This window comes from Oryx dammah, unplaced genomic scaffold (assembly GCF_014754425.2).
Source record: "Oryx dammah isolate SB20612 unplaced genomic scaffold, SCBI_Odam_1.1 HiC_scaffold_10, whole genome shotgun sequence".
Taxonomy (NCBI): Eukaryota; Metazoa; Chordata; class Mammalia; order Artiodactyla; family Bovidae; genus Oryx; species Oryx dammah.
This window is the reverse complement of record NW_024070194.1, coordinates 78,135,837-78,145,878: the sequence shown is the minus strand read 5'-3', so window position 1 is coordinate 78,145,878 and position 10,042 is coordinate 78,135,837.

The window sequence follows — 10,042 nt, the reverse complement described above, 5'->3', positions numbered from 1 at the left end:
AACTTGTGCCGTCACGTTTTTCAAATCTCTGCATAATTTCCACATAGAGTGCCTCTTTTACTAACTTATCTTCAAGCACAATCACCATTTTTCTTCTTTCTTCCATGGACTCTAGTTTTCTTTGTAAAATTTCTCCCCACCTTTCATTAGCACAATACATTTCTTTACTATTTGTCTTCTCTACGAGAATATAAACTCATTGAAGACAGGAGTTTGTCCATAGTCTCACTGCTGTTGTCAAATGCCTAGAACAGTATGTAGAACAATATGGATGCTCAAAATATGTGCTCAGTTCAGTTCAGTCACTCAGTTGCGTCCGACTCCTTGTGACACCATGAATCGCAGCACGCCAGGCCTCCCTGTCCATCACCATCTCCCGGAGTTCACTCAGACTCACGTCCATCGAGTCCATGATGCCATCCAGCCATCTTATCCTCTGTCGTCCCCTTCTCCTCCTGCCCCCAATCCCTCCCAGCATCAGAGTCTTTTCCAATGAGTCAACTCCGCATGAGGTGGCCAAAGTACTGGAGTTTCAGCTTTAGCATCATTCCCTCCAAAGAAATCCCAGGGCTGATCTCCTTCAGAATGGACTGGTTGGATCTCCTTGCAGTCCAAGGGACTCTCAAGAGTCTTCTCCAACACCACAGTTCAAAAGCATCAATTCTTCGGCGCTCAGCCTTCTTCACAGTCCAACTCTCACATCCATACATGACCACAGGAAAAACCATGGCCTTGACTAGATGGACCTTAGTCAGCAAAGTAATGTCTCTGCTTTTGAATATGCTAAGTGCTAGCTGAATATAATTAATGACCTATGATTTATGCACTAACGCAAGATATTCTGTGAGCTGAATAGATCCTTCTCTCCAAGCATCCTTTATTTTGCCATCACATTAGATGTCAATGATGAGCACATGCTCTTTCCTAAATCTGTATTCCACTGGAAATCTTGTAGCTATATCGTTTTAAAAAATATCTAATTTCATCATTTCATTCAACTGCTTTTGGCAAAATAATGCTTCCCACATATAAAAAGAAAGACAAAATATTTTTCTCTAAAAAAATGCTCAAAATAATCCAACCAAAAAGTGAGCAGAAAACCCAAACAGACATTTCTCCAAAGAAGACACACAGATGGCTAATAAACAAATGAAAAGATGCTCAACATTGCTCATCATTAGAGAAATGCAAAACAAAATTACAATGAGATATCACTTCACACCAGTCAAAATGCATCATCAAAAAATCCACAAACAATAAACGCTGGAGGGGTGTGGAGAAAAGGGGACCCTCTTGCACTGTTGATGGGAATGTAAATTGATACAACCACTATGGATAATAGTATGGAGTTTCCTTTAAAAATTAGGAAGAAAACTACCATATGACCCAGAAATTCCACTACTGGGCATTTACCGTGAAAAAAACAGAACTGAAAAAAGACACATGTATTGCAGTGTTCACTGCAGCACTATTTACAATACCTAAGATATGGAAGCCACCTAGATGTCCACTGACAGATGAATGGATAAAGAAGTTGTGGTACGTGTATACGACGGAATATTACTCAGCCATAAAAAGGAACATTTGAGTCTTTTTTTTATGAGGTGGATGAACTAGCATCTGTTCTACAGAGTGAAACAAGTCAGAAAGAGAAGAACAAGTATAGTATATTAATGCATATACATGGAGTCTAGAAAAAAATGATACTGATGAACTTATCTGCAGGGCAGCAATAAAGACACAAACGTAGAGAGAAGACTTGTGGACCCAGTGGGGGAAGGAGAGGGTGGGGCAAATTGAGAGAGTAGCATTGAGACATATACATTACCATATGTAATGATAGCCAGCTTGAATTTGCGTTGTGACACAGGCAGCTCAAATCTGGTGCCCTGTGACAAGCTAGAGGGGTAGAATGGGGGTGGGAGGCGGGAGGGAGTTTCAAGAGAGAGGAGGCATATGTATACCTGTGGCTGATTTGTGTCGATATATGGCAGAAATCAGCATAACATTGTAAAGCAATTATCCTCTAGTTATTAACAAAAATATATAAAAGAAACAAAAGTGCTCAAAATATCAAACGACTTTCTTTAAATTACTTTGATTGTTTAAGTGTACGTGTATTGAATAACATTCCTTTCACAGATGAATAGATCTATAAAAAGCAGACATTTGTAGGCTTTGGCTATTATTTGGAAAATAATAGTGTTGGGCATTGGATCAGCTTCCTACCTGTATAAACTCACCAGTTTCTAATACTGACATTTCAAATTTTTGTATTATTTATTTTACCCACTTCCTGGACTGTCTTCAATACAAATTCAAATTATCTCTCTTTCTCCTTGATAAGTGAGGTATTTTTAAAAGCACATAAACAAACCGAGAAGACATACTTGTCTGTAGCCATTTGCTAATGCTGGCATTCCAAGTTTTAATGTCAGTTTAAGACAGGCTTTGAGCAAAGGAAATCAAGTATATTTTCCCCTTCACTTTATTTCCCACATGAAAATAAATTTTTAAAGTGAATATTGCATCCTAACACAGTGCAGAGAAGGGGTGGTAGGAGGGGGAATCAGAGTACAGTTGGAATTCAGCAAACATTTGAAGGCTGGCTTGTGGCCACCCTGTGTCAAATGATACCAATCTTTGGTTCCAATCTCCATTTACTAAAGAACCAAACTAGACATATTTGCTTTAAATGATTCCCCCTATGTTTGCATGAGAAGAAAGAGGACTGGGAAGCATACAGAGATAACCACCAGTCCATTCCAGTTTGTGTTTGGCCCCAGTATGCCTCTGAAATAGCTCTTATTAGTGCAACCCAAAGACCTTCTCGCTAAACCCAATGCTATTCCCAAATCATCTTCCATCTTCTCGGCAACGTTTGACACTACTGACTGGTCCTTCCTGCTTGGCACACGACCTTCCTAAAGCGTCTCGTGGTGCAGCTTTCGTCCCACCTTCACGGAACTTTTTCTGCCCTTCCAGTATGGAAATCTCTTATTTATTCACTACATGTTGGTTGTTTCAAAACCCAGTCTCATGTCTCCCCTCTATTCCATAATATTTTTAGAGAGTCTGAGCTACATGTCTCCCTTCAATTATCCACTATTTGAACTGGCATCTAATCTCCAGTCTGTACACTTAAATGTTTAGATAACCACCCACTTGTTAACTTCTAAATCCAACCAGTCCCAAACTAAGCTCATGATCCCATAATCTAATATATCTCTGGGCTTTACATCCCAGATCAAGACACCAACTTTCATCCCATTATGCAAATCACCCTTGAGCCCTCTCTTTCCTTTATCCTGTCTCCAAACCAAACCCAATTTTGTTTGCTAATAAATTTCAACATGTTCATTTCTTTTCAAAACTATGACCATTACTCTAGGCTAGCCTTTTATTTTCTCTGTTAAACTGAGAACCCCTTCAAATGAGCCTACCCACATGCCTTCTAACTCACTCCCTGACCCCTCAGGGTAGTGGAGAATAGACCCATCACTGCTGGCTTCATAGTTTGGGCAAACAGCACACATCAACAGCCCACAGAGCCCCTCTCTTCCTGGTCTCACTCATCCCCCAGGCCTCATAATTCATCCCGAATTCTCTCTCCATGTTGGCCAGCCATCCCGGTAGCACCTTCAGTCTTTCCCCTCGTGCTCCTTCTCATCACAGGGTCTTCCATGCGCATTCCACCCTCCAGGAAGTGCTTTCTCCTCCTTATCTAGTTAATTCTTACTTACCCATCAGATCTCAGTTCAATGGTTCCATCCCCAATAAAACTTTCTCTCGCTTGCCTGACCAGATAAAATCTCTTAGCACTTCTCCTTTTAGCACTTAACTCAAATGCAATTTTATATTTTTTCTGCTATTATTTATTATTAGTTTCTGTATTATTTCTTAATATATGAAGTCTTTTTTTGGAGTATACTTGCTTCACAATGTTGTTTTAGTTTCTTAGACAAAAGCAAATTAATACATATATGTAGAATCTAGAAAAATGGTATAGATGAACTTATTTTCAAAGCAGAAACAGAGACACAGATATAGAGAACAAATGTATGGGTCCCAAGGAGATAAGGGGGAAGTGGGGTGAGATGGGCTGAGAGATTGCACACTGCTGCTGTTGCTGCTGCTTAGTTGTTTCAGTCGTGTCCAACCCTAGGTGACCCTATGGACTATATAGCCCATCAGGCTGCTCTGCCCATGGAATTTTCTAGGCAAACGTACTGGAGTGGGTAGCCTTTCCCTTCTCCAGGGGATCTTCCCAACCCAGGGATCAAACCCAGGTCTCCTGCATTGCAGGCAGATTCTTTACCACTAAGCCACCAGGGAAGCCCCACATATACACTACTATGTGTAAAACATATAAATAATGAGAACCTACTGTATAGACAGCAAGGAGATCCAACCAGGCCATTCTGAAGGAGATCAGCCCTGGGATTTCTTTGGAAGGAAATGATGCTAAAGCTGAAACTCCAGTACTTTGGCCACCTCAGGCGAAAAGTTGACTCACTGGAAAAGACTCTGATGCTGGAAGGGACTGGGGGCAGGAGGAGAAGGGGACGACAGAGGATGAGATGGCTGGATGGCGTCACTGACTTGATGGACGTGAGTCTGAGTGAACTCCGGGAGTTGGTGATGGACAGGGAGGCCTGGCGTGCTGCGATTCATGGCGTCGCAAAGAGTCGGACACGACTGAGTGACTGAACTTCACTGAACTGAATTGTATAGCACAGGGAACACTTCCCAGTGCTCTGTGGTGACCTACATGGGAAGGAAATCCAAGGTAAAGGGGATATACGTATGCACGTGGCTGATAGGCTTGGATGTCTGCTGTCTTCATAGGCTGCACATCCCATAAAGAAAGGAATGTGCATGTCTAGTTTGCCCACCATTATATGTTTATTGTCTGGCACAGTGCCTGCCATATAATAGGACTATCACTAGTATTGTTGATTGAAGGAATAAATGGAATTGCAACGTGGTATTTACCTCTGAGTGAGTGATAGTCGCTTAGTCGTGTCTGACTCTTTTGCCACCCCATGGACTGTAGCTTGCCAGGCTCCCCGTCAATGGAATTCTCCAGGCAAGAATACTGGAGTGGGTTGTCATTTCCTTCTCCATTTACCTTTGAACTTCTTGTCAAAGGTCAGATTTGCAATGTGTGCCTACCTTCAGGTCCTTAATAAAAAATAAAATCCTGAGCAATGGTTGCAGCCTGGAGTTAGTGGCTCCAATCTCCAGATTTGCTCTGGGGCTCAAATCAGTTGTGTCTCTATGTATAAGGAATGAAGTATCAGAGTGCGTGGGAACTGAAAGAAGATTTTCCCAACTTTTTCCATCGTTTTCTTTATCAGGAACAACAAATCCTTTATCTGCTTGGGTAAAATATGTTCTCTTTCAAAAGGCTCTGTTCCTCCAAAAGCAGTAATTATAGTCATAAAGCAGGAAACCTACAGGTTAGTGGTATGGGTGGGAAAAAGGAAAGGATAGCGAAAGAGGAAGGAGCATGGACTTAAGGAAAATCAGTCTCGATATCTGAAAACTGAAGGTAAAAACATTTCACAACGGAAAATGTAGAACATAATTTTTACAAAGTCTTAGTATCAAATATATATACTCCCTATGAGTATATACACAAATGGCTACATCATCCTGGTTTCAAACAATCTCTGCCTTTTCTGTAAAATCAGCACAGAATCCCCAATTGTTGGCCTTCAGACGAGCTCTCCTGAATTATTTCGTACATTCAGAAATGATACAAGAAACTGGTGGACAATGTGTTCTTATGTGGGCCACAAAATATAGGGTCATGTGGAGTCAGTCCCTGGGTAAGAAATATCCCCTGGAGGAGGGCAGGGCAACTTACTCCAGTGTTCTTGCCAGAAAAATCCTGTGGGCAAAGGAGTCTGGCAGACCTCAAAGAGCCAGACAGGACTGAAGCAACAGCAAGCATGTACACATACACACTGTATTTTCGTAATCTGTAACAGAGAAGAACCTGAAGAAGAACAAATATGTATATATCACTTTTCTGTACACCTGAAACTAACATTTGGAATCAATATATGTCAGAGCTGTTTGTTATGAAGAATAAAAAAACTGCCCAATGTGTTAAATAAGTGTTAAACATCCTCAGTACACAGAAGATGTTTTTCAAATGTAGGGAGGCAGCAAAGCTCTGTGTCAGGATTAAACTCAGACTACAACCTTTCTCTCCTTTAGAACCACATGTCTTGAAAGCTTTTCCTAGAAGTCCACCCTAATATTGCACAGATTCTGGCAGGACATGAGACTTATTCAAGCCCTAACACTGGCCTCTCCTAATGCCCCTTCACTTAGTGTTTTTGCTTCTGATCTGCTGTGCCACTGGGATAAGAGGGCATGGCTGAAATCACTTACATCGAACAGTTGAAACATGGAACCTTGAGATCATAACTGATGACCTGGCAGTCCAAATTTATTTCAAGAGCATCTTTTTTGTTCATTTTTTAAAATTAATTTTTATTGGAGTATAGTTGCTTTACAATGTTGTTGCTTTCTACTATACAGCAAAATGATCAGTCGTATATATACATATATCCCATAGCTTTTGGACTTCCTTCCCGTTCAAGTAACCACCATGCTTTAAGTAGAGTTCCCTGTGCTATAGTGTATGTTGTCATTAGCTGTCCATTTTATATATAGTATCAACCGTGTGTATGTGTCAACATCAACCTCAACTTCCCTGTCTCCCAACTTGTGCAATATTTAAGGTTTTTTTGTTGTTGTTGCCAATAGTTTAAAACCAAGAGATAGTACACAAAGTTCTAGATTCCCAGGTTTTAAAAACAAAAACCTGTCCTATTGACAGAACTGTCTAGGCTGGGTTGTATGTTTCACTCTGTGTGTGTCCCCTGGGAGCTCTTCAGTCACATCGTCTCCATTGACTCATGGGTGCCACCAAATTGGCCTCTGTAGATGGGCGATTACCCTTCTTGGCCTAACCTTTGTCTTAATCATTTCAACCCAGACTCAAACTCTTAGAGCTGTCCCCTTTTCAGTAAAGTTACCAAAAAAATGCCTTGGGTCAGTAACTCAGAGCCTGAAGTACATTTTGTTTCTTTACTGAGTCTGACTTTATGCTTCTGTTCTCACTAAGTGCTGTGCTTTCTTGCTATTACATCTCAATTCATGCCCCAAGAACAAAAGATGAGTTGTCTAGCCCTCTTCACCAATATGAATGCCACGTCTTTTGCACTGTGGAAACTCCTCTGTGTTTGGCCTGCTCAAGCACCCAAGTCTCGTTTTGAAATCACAGCCCTTGAGAATGGGTCTCACTTCTTATTGACCCTGAAAGCTATTTGCTCCACCAATAGCTCTCACTCCTGGATTCACATTACAATCACTTGGGGAACTTTAAAAAAAAAATTGATGTTACAATGAAGACCAGTTAACTCAGAATCTCTGCAGGAAGACCCTAGAATTCTGCATTTTTTTAAGTTCTCCACATAATGCAAGTGTCCCCAACCTCCAGGATCTAATGTTTGATGACCTGAGGTGGAACTGATATAATAATAATAAAGTGCAAAGTATATGTAATGTGCTTGAATCATTCTGAAACCATCCAGTCCACCTCATCAGAGAAAAAATTGTATTCCATGAAACCATCCCTGGTGCTGAAAAGACTGGGGACCACTGACATAATGTACAATGTTCCAAGTTTGAAATCCACTCTGCGAAGTAATATGGATTACCTTCTTCTTCCCAAAAATCTATCAGAGCCATAGGTTCAGCCTTTGTTCTCAGGACCAGCCCACTGCCAGCGATGCCCCCTTTTACATACACACACATTCACATATACATCGACATAGATAAGATAGATAGATAATCACGTCTTCATATGTGTCAATGACTCCCAACTCTGGCTGTGCATTAGAACAACTTGAGGATTTTTTAAAAATACCAGTGTTTTGGTTCTAAATAGATCAATCAGCTGAGTGAAATCAGAATCTGTTAAGCTACTATTGACAACTACAGCACTATTCAGTGTAATACTAAGATCACTTCCAAGAAGACACATCTTCTCGGTAGCATAAGCTGTGTGACAAATAGCCACAAAACCTTAAGACCCTACAAAAATAAGCACTGTTGCTCGTATGTCTGCATGTTGGCTGAGCTCAGCAGGGCAGCTCTACTGATAATGGTTTGGCTTGTTCACACAACTTGGATGGGCTGGGAGCTGACTGATTGAGGCTGGGTTTGCCAAGTGCAATCAGCTTTGTTCCTTCTCTTTCGGGGTCTAGCAAGCAAGCTGGGCATACACTTCTTGTGATGTGGGGAGGGGCATAAGTAAACAAGGGGAAATATGTATGTATGTTTCAAAGCCTTTGTTGTAAGTCATGTGGTAATATCATGGCCCAGAGTAAGTCACAAAGTAAGTGAAAGTGAAGTCACTCAGTTGTGTCTGACTCTGCAACCCCATGGACTGCAGCCTACCAGGCTCCTCCGTCCATGGGATTCTCCAGACAAGAGTACTTGAGTGGGTTGCCATTTCCTTCTCCAGGGGATCTTTCTGACCCAGGGATCAAACTCGGGCCCCCTGCATTGTAGGCAGACGTTTTACTATCTGAGCCACCAGGGAAGTCACAAAATAAAGCACAGGGCAAAACCAGCATCAGTGGAGCAAGGAAGAGACTTTCGTGGTAAAGAATCTGCAGGAAAGAATCTGTCTTGCAATACAAGGGATGTGGATTCAATCACTGGTTGGGGAACTAAGATTCCCAAATGCCCTGGAGCAACTAAGCCCGAGGGTCGAAACTACTGAGCCCATGCACCAGAACTAGAGAGTCCTTGTGATGTGCTGTGCTTAGTCACTCAGTTGTGTCTGACCCTTTGTGACCCCATAGATAGTCCTTGTGCTGCACCAAAAGATTCCACGTGACCCAGTTAAGACCTGATGCAGTCAAATAAATAAATAATAACAACAACAAAAAGCAGAGCAAGGAACTGAATTATTCTCCTCAAAGTGAGAGAGGCAGAGTGGATATCACTGAAAAACAATGTGATTTCTCACTGAAGGTATGGAGATACCTTTTTTTCCTTGAATTATAAATAGCTCAAATATTTAATACACAGGCGGTATGTTTGAGAATTCTCAGTTGACTTCATCATGGTCTTTTCAGCCTTGCAGCCCCTGCTGAAATCTTCTCTGACCTATTGCTACATCATGTCTTTGTTGCAATTCTAAGTCCCAGGATCTCTGCTCTAAGCATGTGTTAGCAACAAACAGTTCTCTGTTCCACCTATTACTAAATTTAGAAAATAAAAAGGGATAGTACCTAAGGTAGGAATCACTTGTTGAAAAGTGTAAGTCATAGACTTGTGCAGGAGTTCAGAGCATTCTTCTCTCACTACGTTTTGAAAATGTCTTACTTTATATACAGTAAAGATTATAGTGAGGATAGAGAACAGAATTGCTTGTATCTCAAGCTGCAATCTCAAGAATTCATCTCACAATGGTGGGCAGTATAATCTTTTTTCTTTCTTTTAAAAAGTCTTTACTGAACTTGTTACAACACTGCTATGTTATGGTTCAGTGTTTTGGCAGCAAGGCTTGTGGTGTCTTAGCTCCCCAGCCAGGAATTGAACCCACACCCCCTGCATTGCACCCCCAGGGAAGTCCTTACAATCTTTTTTTTTAATTTGATTTTTTTAAATTTCCATATGCAATGTAATGTTTAGGCATGCTGCTTAAGATGTTATTTCTAAAAAAAATTGACCATTTTTGAGAATACCATTTTGATTTTAAATACTAGTCAAGAAAAAGGAGTGATGCAAAAATACATGAACAATTTTCTATTACAGAAATGAAAAACTGATTTGCATCTAAAAGTGCAAGAGATGAAGTAATTTAACCCTTCACCAGATGATATGGCAATATACAATACATTGCTTCAGCTGTTTGAGAAGGCTGTAATGTATTTTTATATTGACATAGAAGATTATAAATTACATTGAATAAGTACCCATAATCTTTAATTCTCTTTCATTTTTTTCT